Source organism: Eretmochelys imbricata, chromosome 2 (genome assembly GCF_965152235.1).
Source record: "Eretmochelys imbricata isolate rEreImb1 chromosome 2, rEreImb1.hap1, whole genome shotgun sequence".
In the NCBI taxonomy this organism is placed as follows: Eukaryota; Metazoa; Chordata; order Testudines; family Cheloniidae; genus Eretmochelys; species Eretmochelys imbricata.
The window spans coordinates 250,112,646-250,125,793 of NC_135573.1; positions in this window are offsets into that span (position 1 = coordinate 250,112,646).

Consider the following 13,148-nt stretch of genomic DNA (forward strand, 5'->3'; position numbering starts at 1 on the left):
ACACACCCCTTCTCAGGTCAAGCTACCAAAGAGACTTAGTCCTCCACAGCCTAAAAGGGCCAGGAGGAGAAGCTGACCAATCAGGAGCCAGCAGGTCAGTTAAGAAGGCTTGCCTGCTCCTCACTGCCACAGAGCTGGTGAGACTGGGTTAGAGGAGGAGCAGCCTTTCAGGGCTAGTTTAGAACCCCAGTGACTTGCTTTCAAGTGGTGTAGCTAAGTGCTTGCCTTTGAGGTTTTGTTCATTTCCTGGAACAGGTTCTGAGTTCTTTATTTAACTGTTTAGAGACTGACAGGAAGCACATGTTCACTCAACACACAGTCAACCTGTGAAACTTGTTGTCATGGGATGTTGTGAAGGTCAAAGTATAACTGGGTTAAAAAAAGAATTAGATAAATTCATGGAGGATAGGTCCACCAATGGCTATTAGCGAAGATGCTCTAGGTCTCTGAACTTCTGACTGCTAGAAGATTAGGGGATGGATCACTTGATAGATTGCCCTGTTCTGTTCACTCCCTCTGAAACATCTGGCATTGGCCACTGTTGGAAGACAGGATACTGGGCTAGATGGACCATTGGTCTGACCCAGTATAGCCATTCTTATGTACACTAAGAGACCTCACAAAAGCCACTGCACCCAGAGCAATCCATTGGACAACTGAATGTAACAAGGCCTTTACCAAGATAAAAACCTTCTATGGCAACAACCTGTACTGCAGTATCCAGGCTTCTTACTCCCTTTCTGAGTGCAAACTGATGCTTCCACAGTTGGTTTGGAAGCAGTCTTCTCAGAATTTTCAGGGAATGGAATAGCCTATAGTACACATAAGCCAGAAGCTGCAGCCATGAGATACTAGTTACTCTGCCATCGAAAAAGAATGTCTGGCCATCAAATGGGCTGTAGCGGCATCACCTTATTATCTTTTAGTGGCTTCTTTCAACCTAATAGTGGGACCGTGCACCCTTTAAATGGTTGCAGGCAAGGATACTAATCTTTGCATTACTCAGTTGTAATTGGCACTGTAACCATGTGCCTTTTGTGCGTGACACTGACCAGGTTTGCAGCACCAGAATGCAGACTTCTTTTCCAGTGGGTTATTGCAGAAGTGGGAGATCAGGCTCTCAGGCCCATTCTAGGGGAGGAAATATGTGATTGGGGGGGTCTATTAAGCATTCTCTGCCCTCTGCTAGAGGTATTGGTGCTGTGGCATGCCCCTCCTCCAGCTGGACTACCCACAATATTTAGTCCTCCAGAGACCTAAAAGGACCAAGAGGAGACACTGAACAACTGAGATCAGCAGGCCGGGTATGACCGAATATACCCCTGTATCCACACCATACATACTACAGTAATAACCTTTGTAGAAGGTATTCCTTGTGAGGTATCATTTGAAAACTCATAATTTGCTGGTCAGTATTGCCCTGATAAAAGATGTATAGCAACAATGTATGTGAAGTTATAATATTCCCCTGCATTATATTATTAACTAGGGCTATAAATTAATCACAGTTAATTCACGTGATTAACTAACAAAAATTTAATCGTGATTAATCTCAGTTTGCACTGTTAAACAATAGAATACCAATTGAAATTTATTAAATATTTTTGGATGTTTTTCTACATTTTCAAATATATTGATTTCAATTATAACACAGAATACAAAGTGTACACTGCTCACTTTATATTATTTTTATTACAAATATTTCACTGTAAAAATGCTAAACAGAAGAAACAGTATTTTTCACTTCACCTCATACAAGTACTGTAATGCAATCTCTTTATTGTGAAAGTGCAATTTACAAATGTAGATTTTTTTTGTTACATAATTGCACTCAAAAACAAAACAATGGAAAACTTCAGAGCTTACAAGTCCACTCAATCCTACTTCTCATTCAGCCATTCGTTAAAACAAACAAGTTTGTTTACATTTATGGGAAATAATGCTGCCCACTTCTTATTTACAGTGTCACCAGGAAGTGAGAACAGGCGTTCGCATGGGAATTTTGTAGCCGGCATTGCAAGGTATTTATCTGCCAGATATGCTAAACATTCGTATGCCCCTTTATACCCACCATTCCAGAGGACATGCTTCCATGCTGATGATGCTTGTTAAAAAATAGTGCATTAATTAAATTTGTGACTGAACTCCTTGGGGGAGAATTGTATTTCTCCGGCTCTATTTTACCCGCATTCTGCCATATATTTCATGTTATAATAGTCTCGGATGATGACTAATCCCATGTTCATTTTAAGAACACTTTTGCTGTGGATTTGACAAAATGCAAAGAAGGTACAAATGTGAGATTTCTAAAGATAGCTACAGCGCTCGACCCAAGGTTTAAGAATCTGAAGTGCCTTCCAAAATCTGAGAGGGATAAGTTGTGGAGCATGCTTTCAGAAGTCTTAAAAGAGAAACACTCCAATGCGGAAACCGAACGACCAAAAAAGAAAATCAACCTTCTACTGGTGGCATTTGACTCAGATGATGAAAATGAACATGCATCGGTCTGCACTGCTTTGAATTGTTATAGAGCAGAACCCATCATCAGCATGGACGCATATCCTCTGTAGTGGTGGTTGAAACATCAAGAGACATATGAATCTTTAGTGCATCCGGCATTTAAATATCTTGCGACACTGGCTACAACAGTGCCATGAGAACATCTCTCCTCACTGTGATACAGCATGGCCAAAGTGGAGAGTGGTTTGTGGGTTTTTTGTTTTTTTTTTTAAGCAAAAAAGAATTTTATTTGTGTAACACTTACAAGGAATAACCAAAAAGGATAAAGCAAAACTACGCAACAAAACAAAAGCAAACACAAGGTATAACACAGCAGCCTTCAGGAGGGAGAAGTGTTCAGGCTAGCCTGGGCCCAGAGCGGGGGGGGGGGGGCTTCCTCGACACTCATGGTCTTCCACCCCCTCGAGTTACCGAGGGCCACGCCCAGTGTCACCGATTATTCCTCTCCTGAGAGTGCCCGACAAGATGGGCATGGCTGCGGGGTGGGCGGTTTGGGGGTGGGCGGGACATACACCATGTGTGATAGGACCCCTCCTAGGTGACAGTGATGATGGTATCCACAGTGGCAAAGGCTGGGGGTGGGGTCTCTCGCTCCTGTCCTCAATCAAAGGGTCAGACGGAGGGAACCGGACGGGGTCACCGAGCAGAGGACCTCGGACAGTGCCCACCGCTCCTCGAAGGTATCAAGGGAGTCGGTGGACGCCGCCCAGAGGAACTCCACTCGGATACGTGAATGTACTGAGGATCGGAAAATGGCCCTACAATCGTAGGACGCTTCATTAGCCAACCTCCCCTCTCTGGTTTTATAAATGGCTGTTTTAGCTAGGGCTAGGAGGAGGTTAACCAGGAGATCTCGCGATTTTGTGGGGCCACGGATGGGGAGTGTGTAGATAAAAAGGTGAGGGGAAAAGTGTAGTCAAAAGCATAATAAAATATTCGTGAGGAGCCAGAAAAGGGGCTGCAGCCTGGCACACTCTAAATATACGTGCGCCAGGGTTTCCCTCACATTGCAAAAAGGGCAAGTATCCGGGATGGGGGTGAACTGTGTCAAAAACACGCCCGTGCTCACAGCTCCGTGAAGGAGCCGCCAACTAACGTTCCCAATGGGCCTCGGGACCAAGGTGGAATATAGGCTGGCCCACCGGGGTTGCTCACCCTCCAAAGGTGGCAGGAGGTCCTGCCACTTTGTATCGGGGCGGGACACCAGGGTGTGGGCGTGAAGGGTGTGAAGCATGAGTGTGTATAGATATTTCCGTGGCGCAATTTGAAAGCTGACCGGCTGCAGTTCATGCAGCCAGCTCGCAGTGAAAGGGTGACTGGTTTGTTGGGATCTACGGGGTAGGGGCCCAATTGAAAGGTCCAGCAGGCCTGGGGTAGAGGGTGGGCGGGGTGCGCCCCCGCGCAGAGCTCAGTTGAGATAAGCCCGAGCAGCGGGCGTCAAGGCGGCCTTCACCTCCTGAAGTATGCACTGGGGGATATGAGGTCTGGAGAGCCCCATGCGCCGAGTGAGTGTCAGGGGATCCAGCCAGTCTCCCTGGTTGTAGTCCAGGAGGTCTCCGACTCTCGTGACTTCCGCCAGGACCAAACTCTGGCGCACCGAGCGGGACTCCGCCGCCTGCACACAGAGCTGGGGATTGTGCAGCAGGGACTCCGCGAGGAGATCTGCTCCCACGGTGGCAGCCACGGACCTGGTCATTGAAAACAGTTTGCAGGTCCGGAGGAGGTCCTGGTAGAAGACCGGCAGCCCGGAGAGGTCTCGCGGAAAACCTCATGGACAAATATAAAAGAGCTGCCGGTCGTATCGGAGCCCTTGGAAGCGGCGCAGGAAGGCGTGCGCCAATATGCTCCACGTCGAACTACCTGCACTATAAAGGAGCCTCTGCAGGGCCTGGAGGCGGAAGACACGGACCTGAATGTGCAGACACTTCAGGCCCTGCCCTCCTTCCTTCAGGGGTAGATGAAGAACCCCAACAGGGGCCCAGTGCATTCCTGACCAAAAGAACTCTAGAATCGATGTCCGGGACCAGTGTGTTAAGCCAGTACCAGAGCGTGGACAGGACTAGTTGGTTAAGCACCAGTGCTCTCCCTCGGAGGGAGAGACATCGGAGTAGCCTCGTCCATTTTCAGAGCCGCTCTATCACCCCGCCTTCTAAATTTTCCAGTTCTCCAGCGGAGAAGGGTGCGTGGCAGAAAGGTAAACGCCGAAGTAGAGCAGTGGGCCCGCGCTCCACCGGATGATCTGAAGCGCGGATGGGAGGGAGCTCACCTGCCGCCAGTCCCGCACCACCAAGCCAGAGCTCTTGACCCAGTTGACTCGGGTGGAGGAGGCTGCCGAATAGATGGCCTGCAAGCCTCCACCCGCGCCAAGTCCCCCGGGTCCTGGACCACAAGGAGCATGTCATCGGCATACGCCGACAGGACCAGCCGCAGCTCCGGCTCCCGCAGCACCAACCCCGTCAACCTCCTGCGGAGGAGAAAGAGGAAGGGCTCGATCGCCAGAGCGTACAGCTGGCCCGAGAGGGGGCACCCCTGCTGTACTCTTCGCCCGAAGCTGACCGGTTCGGTCAGGGTCCAGTTGAGCCTAACCAGACACTCCGCGGAAGCGTACAGCACCTGGAGGAAACTCACAAACTGAGGTCCGAATTCAAATGCCTGCAGAGTGCCCGGGAGGTACCCATGGTCCACTCTATCGAACGCCTTCTCTTGATCAAGAGACAGGAGGGCGAACGACAGACCGTCTCTATGCCCGAGTTCCAAAAGATCTCGGACTAGAAATAGGTTGTCAAAAATGCTGTGACCCGGGACAGTATAGGTCTGGTCTGAGTGGATCACGTCCGCCGTCATGGACCCTAGCTGTAGCGAGATTGCTTTCACTACGATTTTGTAGTCCGTGCTAAGGAGTGAGACGGGACGCCAGTTTCGTAAATTGCGGAGGTCCCCCTTCTTCGGCAACAAGGCGAGCACTGCTCACCTGCACGAAAGGGGGAGGACCCTGCCCTGCAAAGACTCAGCCCAGACAGTGGCTAGGTCTAGGCCAAGGATGTCCCAGAAACGCGCGGTAGAACTCCACGGTCAGCCCGTCCATGCCTGGAGATTTATTGGTGGGCATGTGACGGAGGGCTTCTGAGAACTCAGCCTGGGTGAGAGGCAGCTCTAGTCGGTCTTGGTCGCTCACGCTGACCGTGGGAAATTCCTCCCAGAGCACCCTGCAAGCTCCAGGATCGGTTGGCTCTGGGGAGAAAAGGCTTGTGTAGAAGTCACGGGCCCTCCCACACATCTCCACCGGATCCGTGGGGGGGGGGGGGGCCCGTCTTCTGCTAGAAGGCAGGTGACGTGTTTCTTGGCCCCCCTCGTTTTCTCCAGGGCGTAGAAGAAACAGGAGCCGTGATCCATCTCCCGAAGGAGGCAGATGCGGGATCGAACAAAGGCACCTCAGGCCCGATGGTCCTCGAGGGCCCGGAGCTCCTCCCGCTTCTCCCGGCACGCTCTGCAGAGGAACGGGTCCTCGGGTCTGGCAGCCAGACCCCTCTCCATCTGTAAGACCTCCTGTTCCAACTGCTCTATCGCTGCATTTCTCCGTCGGCTGGTGCCCTGGGTATAGTCACGGCAGAAGTGCTTGGCGCGCACCTTCCCTAGATCCCACCATCGCCGCACCAAGGGAAAGGCACGCCGCTGCTCTCGCCAGGCCAGTCAAAACTCCTGGAAGGATGTCACGAAGCTCTCATCCTCCAACAGTCTGTTGTTAAAGTGCCAATAGGCCAGCCCCGGCCTCTCTGCACGGAGGGAGGCTGTTATGGTGGCTAGATGATGGTCGGAGAATGGGGCCGGCCGAATGTTGGAGGAGTGGGCCTGTGAAAGATGGAAATGGGATAAAAAAATACGGTCCAAACGAGAGTGGTATGACTGATGGGCCTCCACCCAGACAAAGGTGAATGCGGAAGTGTCATCTGGGTGGCGGTTACGCCAGACATCTACTAGGGAGTGACATTTGACTATTTCTCGGAGAATGTTCACAGCAGCCGGGCTCAGCAGAGGCGAGGCTTTGGGCTTCGGGAGGCAAGCAGCTAAGAGGTGGTGCCTCCCGAACAGATTCGAGGGTTAAGGGGGTGGGGAGGGGGCTCCCAGTGATGCTAGGCGCAGGCTCTGTGGTGGATTTGGCAGCCATGGCTTCAGGTGGTGGACCACCTTCTGCAGGGTGCTCGCCCGGGAAGGCGGTTAGGGGAAGGGAGCATGGGGAAAGGGGGACTGGGGTAAGGTTGCCCAGATCGAGGCCAGCCGGCAGTAGGTCATTCTCTCCCTGGGTGACCGGGGTCAAACCTGGGGCCTCGATCTCCTCATACATGGAGGAAAGGTCGTCTTCTGCCACCCCGGGGGACTCCCCTCTGGCGCCCGCTACGACGGTCGCTTCGGGGTTCGCGGGGGGTTCGGGTGATATTCGGGCAGAAGGGGCTTCCTCAGGGGTCTCGGAGGGGAGGGTCTCCCATGGTCTTCCAGTGCTATTTTGTCTTCCCCTCCTGACCCTGGCGGATGGATCTCACTTGTGGGCATAGCAGAAGGCTCAGTGTCAGTGCCTCCCTTCCTGGTCTTCCGGGGGGCCTCCGCATCGGATGGGTGCAGCGGAGCTCAAGCCTTCCGCTTGCCTCGCTTTCCCTGGACTAGGGTCCAGCCCTCTATAGCATCGTCTGGGGGCTGGTTAGCAGGGGTCGTGGCGGGGGGCAGAGGCGATGGTTCACGGGCTTTGGGGGGGTAACGGTGAGGCAACATGGGGGGACAGTTCTCCTTGGGGCAGGCCCTCTCCTATGCCCGGTAATATCTTTGCTGCACCCTCCTCCATAGACTCTGCTGGATTGTTAACAGCAAGGGCGGGGCTCCCTCGCTTGTCTGGGCGTTGTAGGGGAGGTGTCTCTTGGGTCCGGGCAGGAGCAGCGGTGGATCGAGCAGGAGGAGAGGTGGTTTCAGATCTCGGGTGGCCAGGGGCGTCGGCAACGACGGAGCCGATGTCCTGCCGGGTCTCGGGGGTCTCGGGTGCCCCTCCCCGCCGGGCCAAGGGGCAGTCTCTTCGGACATGCCCCGCTGATCGGCAGAGGTAGCACGGGGCCTCTCCTGTGGAATAGTAGACCTGATAGCGGGCTCTCTGGTAGGGGATTAGGAAGGACCCCTTGAGCGCCTCTCCATCACGCGCCGCCGGCAGAACGAAAGGTGCACTTGCCGGCAGAATGAAAGGACGTGACAGAGGGCGGGGTCCTTGCAGCCCAACAGGAGAGGGCTGATGACGGAAACGGGTTTCTCCAGGGTGAAGAGAGCGGGTAACAGGGCGGAATTGGGTAGAAAAGGAGGGACGGAGGTCAGGACTAGGCAGACGCCCAGGTCTTCTAGTGGCTCCAGGGGGACAAATACCCACCCCCCCCCCCACCGCCAGGCCCTTCTCCACCACCTCCTGGGCGGCAGCCTCCGATGCTAAGAAAAAGACGACCTTCCCGTACATTTTGGAGGCCGCCACAATGGCCGTGGGTCCTACCACCCTCACCAACGCCTGCACGTATGTCTCCACGTGGGGCAAGGCAGGCACCAGGAGGTAACGGACGCCATGCTTCCTGGTCATGGTGGGAAAGGGGCCTCGGCCGCTATTCATGGTAGCGGAGGTGGTGGGTGGGCGAGATGACGAGGCGGCAGGCGGGGGGGGGCTGCCACCGCCTGGGCATACGCCCTGGGGGTCGGGGGAGGGACGCTCGCAGAGCTGGTGGAGGGAACAGCAGGGAGGGACGCCATGGTCGATGATGAGGCCACAGTGGTGGGGGCAGCCTCTGCCATGGAGGGCTTGGTGGTTGTGGCGGGGCCCTTCCCCTTCTTTGCACCCTGGCCTTTCCGGCTAACTGGGGGGGGGCTTTCCTAGAATCTGGGGTGGTGGTGGGCATAGCAGCAGTAATAGTCGCCCCGTAATAGGTAATAGCGGTGGCAGGTGTTTTGGCAGCAGTGGTGGGGAGGGGGACTTGGGGGTTGGGCAGGGGGGTAGGTGGGGGAGGGGCAACTGAGGTTGTTAGAGGGGCCTCACCCCTCTCATTCCCCGCCATCGTGAGCAGGGAGAGACGGGGAGACACCAGAAGGAGGAGGGGGGAGGAGGAAGCAGAATAACCACTTCTCCCTGTTGGGCTGCAGGCGGGGGGGGGGGGGCAAATGGGTCGGACTGGACAGGGGAAGGAAACAGGAGTTGGGGTCAGGTAGTAGGGGCAAACTGTGGGGTGGGCAGTCCGGGGGGGGGGAACGCGGACCCACACGCGTTTATCCAAAGAGTCTCGTTTGGTCAGCTGTTGTGTCTGGTCCGGATGATGGAATTCAAAGCAAGCAGTTGAGGCTAGAGGCAGACGGCAGGTTGCCAGCAGGGACGGACGGCGGGGGGCCCGTGACGGCTGTAGTAGTGTTGGGGGGGGCACTGATGGATCGGGGGGCAGCTCTGTGCCACACCCCCTGTGCCCCTACAAACGCAATTAAGACACAGTCAAACTCCCCCTACACGAGAGTACAGTTCAAAAGTTACTCAGTCTTATGGCCCCCTCCACAATGATTTGTAGTTTCCCTGGGTGATGTCTCTGTCAGCTGTCTTCTCTCCCGGTCTTTGTGGAGCATTCCAAAAATGCCAAGCAAAGATAAGAAGACGATTAATTGCGGGTCCACAAACAAACAGCAAAATGGTTGGGTCTGGAGGCATCCACTCCCCTCCTCCGGGGAGCGGGTCGGCTGTCCTCCCCCCTCCTCCGGGGGTTGCAGCTGAAGCAATAGCAGCGTTCGAGGGCAGGCGTGGTGGGGCTGGCAGGCAACCTGGCAGCCAACCAGCACTTGAACGGCAGCAAAAAAAAACAGCAAAAAAACCCCAACAAAACGAAGAAAAAGCGTCTGGCCCAGTCGGGGGGTGGGGGAACTGAAGCAGGGGCAAAAAGCAAGGAAAGCCCAGGCCAGAGGGCAGCAGGAGAGTGTAAGAAGGGAGCCTTCTTCCCTGGAGAGGGAAGAAAGTTTGCTATAAATTAATTAAAACACCTAAAGCCAATTAAAGCACCTGAAGCCAGTCACATGATAAAACCCTCCTGCTTCAATCAGACAAGAGGAGGAGGAGTTGAAGCAGAGTGGATTGGTGTTGGAGCAGAGAGAAGTTTAGAGGAAAGCAGAGGAGAGTTTGGAGAAGTGCTGCGGTGGGCTAAGAAGACCAAGACCCTAGGTAAAGGGACACCTGGTTTGTGCAGAGGGAGGGCAGGAAGCCCCACAAGTTGAAGGGCAGGAGAGGGAAGTAGCCCAGGGGAAGGAACCGCTAGTTCTAGTGGTTTATCGCTATCCCTAGGGCCCCTGGGCTGGGACCCGGAGTAGAGGGTGGGCCCAGGTCCCTCCCTCTCCACTCCCCTCTCCTAGGACACTAGTGGGGCAGTTAATACCCCAGTTCAGGGGCAAGAAATGGTGCCTTGAACCCTCCCCCCCCCAAGAAGAGAAAGCGCGAGACCCATCATAGTAGTGCTGGCAATTTGCCACATGTGGTTTTAGAATTGGGATCTATGTGCTGGGGACTTAAACCAGGATTAGCCAAAACCCTCCCATCCCTAAGATGGACGACGTGGTCAAGGCCCTAATACAAGCCACCACAGCCCAGCAGGAGGCTACCCGAGTCCAATCAACCGCTCAACAGGAGGCGACTCGGATACAGCAGGAGACTAATCGTCTATTTATAAGTCAGGCTGCCGCAAGAGCTGGTGAACCAGATGAAGGCCCTTAAGAGCTGAACCACAACTGCGATGGGACCTGGACCATACGGGCCAGCCACTGCCTACAGAAAATGACACGGGAGGATGATGTGGAGGCATACCTCCTGGCTTTTGAAAGAGCAATGACCTCACATGGGTATACAAGATCAATAAAAATGAATGGTATTGAGACCATAGCATTAATAGATTCCAGGAGTGCTGTCACTCTGGTCTCGGGGAAGTTGGTGGGGCAAGACCAACTAACCCAGGCCAAAACCACAGGGGTAACGTGAGTTCATGGCACAGTAAATTTCTACCCCACAATCCCCGTACGGATTGAGATCCAGGGGAATACTACGAGGGTGACTGCAGGGGTGGTTCCCAGGCTCCCCTACCATGTCTTAATTGGTAGAGACTTCCCCGGGTTTGAGAGCTTACTCCCCCCAGTAGAGCCAGGGGAGGGTAGCAACCCCCAGGTTGAGACGGAGGCATCTACAGATAGCCTCACCCCAATGTTGGCTGAATTTGCCCTAGAGTTATTCTCATCCCCCAGAAAACCATGAACATCTAGGTGGGAAAGGAGGGCGGATAAAAGATTGGGGACCAGGATTCTAGCAGAGAACCAGAAAACCTCCCTTGTTGGTAGGTGAACCCATTCAGGAGGCCAGGAAATAATTCAGGCCAGTTTGGACTCTGAGGCGGTTCCTAGCCCAAGTAGGGGCAACCCAGGGGGCGGAGTAGGAATTAGGTCAGATTGGTACCGCATGTGAGAATTTCGGGCAGGACCAAATCAATGACCCACTATATGCAAATGTAAGGGAGGAGGTAGTGGAAGTAAATGGCGTACCCATGCAAGGAAAGACCAAAGGCTCAAGGCCATATTATGTGTTCAAACATGATCTGTTGTACAGGATAGTGCAAATACGAGGGGAAGAAGTAGAGCAACTCTTAGTCCCACAGAAACACACAAGGGCAGTACTAGAGTTAGCTCACAGTCATCTATTTGGGGGACATCTAGGAGTAGACAAGATACTGGATAGAGTCCTAAGAAGGTTTTATTGGCCAGGAGTACGTGCAGAGGTCCAGCGCTATTGTGCCTCCTGTCCTGAATGCCAGTTGCATAGCCCCCGACCTCACTTGCGGGCCCCATTAGTACCTTTGCCTATTATTGAAGTCCCTTTCGAGAGGATAGCCATGGACATAGTGGGCCCACTGCAAAGATCGGCATGGGGCCACCGAAACGTACTAGTCATCCTTGACTACGCCACGCGGTATCCAGAAGCCATTCCTTTAAGAAACCCCATGTCCAAGGCAATAACAAAAAAACTACTCCAGGTTTTTGCCAGAGTGGGCATCCCTAAGGAGATCTTGACAGACCAAGGAACCGCTTTCATGTCAAAATTAATAAAAGACTTAAGTACCCTACTCCGCATCCAGGCCATATGGACCTCAGTCTACCATCCACAAACAGATGGACTGGTTGAGCGGTTTAACCATAGCCTTAAAAGTATGATCCAGAAGGTGGTAGCTCAGGACGGAAAAAACTGGGATACCCTTCTACCGTATCTCATGTTTGCTATATGGGAAGTCCCCCAGGCGTCCACTGGTTTCTCTCCCTTTGAACTACTATATGGATGCCACCCACGTGGAATATTAGATATTGCCAAGGAAGATTGGAAAGAACAACCCAACCCAGGAAAGAATGTAATTGAGCACGTGACACAGATGAGAGAGCGAATAACTCGAGTAACGCTTATAGTACAAGAACATTTGGAAAAAGCACAAGAGGCCCAGCGGACATATTACAACCGTCAGGCGAAAGTACAGAGATTTCAGCCAAGGGAACGGGTGATGGAGCTAGTGCCGACAGCAGAAAGCAAACTCCTAGCCAGGTGGCATGGACCATATGAGATAGTGGAAGCCATTGTGGAGGTGGACTATAAGGTCAGACAACCAGACCGCTGAAGGCCAGACTAAATCTACAACATCAACTTACTGAAGCCCTGGCATGACCGAGAGACGTGCCTGGTCATTTGGGGAGCTCCACCCCAGACAGACGACCCACAGGGGCAGATGAAGATATCTCCTGAGTTAACTCCAGAACAACGAACAGAGGTCATTGATATGATCCAACGGAGCCAGGACGTGTTCTGTACACAGCCGGGCCGTACAACACTGGTCCAACATCATATTGTCTCCAGGCCTGGAGTAAGGGTGACGATAAGACCATACCGGATACTGGAAGCTAAAAGGGAAGAAATTAGGACAGAAGTGAAGAAGATGCTGGAACTCGGGGTTATTGAAGAATCCCACAGCCAGTGGTCCAGCCCTATTGTCCTAGTCCCCAAGCCTGATGGCACCCTGAGGTTTTGCAACGACTTCCAGAAGTTGAATGAAGTATCTCAATTCGATGCCTATCCAATACCATGCATTTATGAGCTACTTGATCAGTTAGGCAAGGCCAGATACCTAAGCACCCTAGACCTGACCAAAGGATATTGGCAAATTCCCCTGGCTGAGAATGCCAAGGAAGAGACTGCCTTCTCTACACCCGATGGCCTGTTCCAATACATTGGCCTCCCTTTCGGACTCCATGGGGCCCCTGCAACATTCCAATGACTTATGGACAAATTGCTGCGACCCCATGCCAAGTATGCCGCTGCCTATCTAGACGACATAGTCATCCATAGCCCCGACTGGGAAATGCACCTAGAAAAAGTAGAAGCGGTGCTAGATGCCCTGCAGAAGGCCAGCCTCACTGCCAACCCTCTCAAGCGCATGATAGGGCTAGCTGAGGCCAGAGACCTCGGGTATGTAGTAGGGAGAGGTTAGGCGAAACCCCAATGGAATAAAGTGGAGGCAATACAAGGTTGGCCTTGACCAGTCCACAAAAAGCAGGTCAGA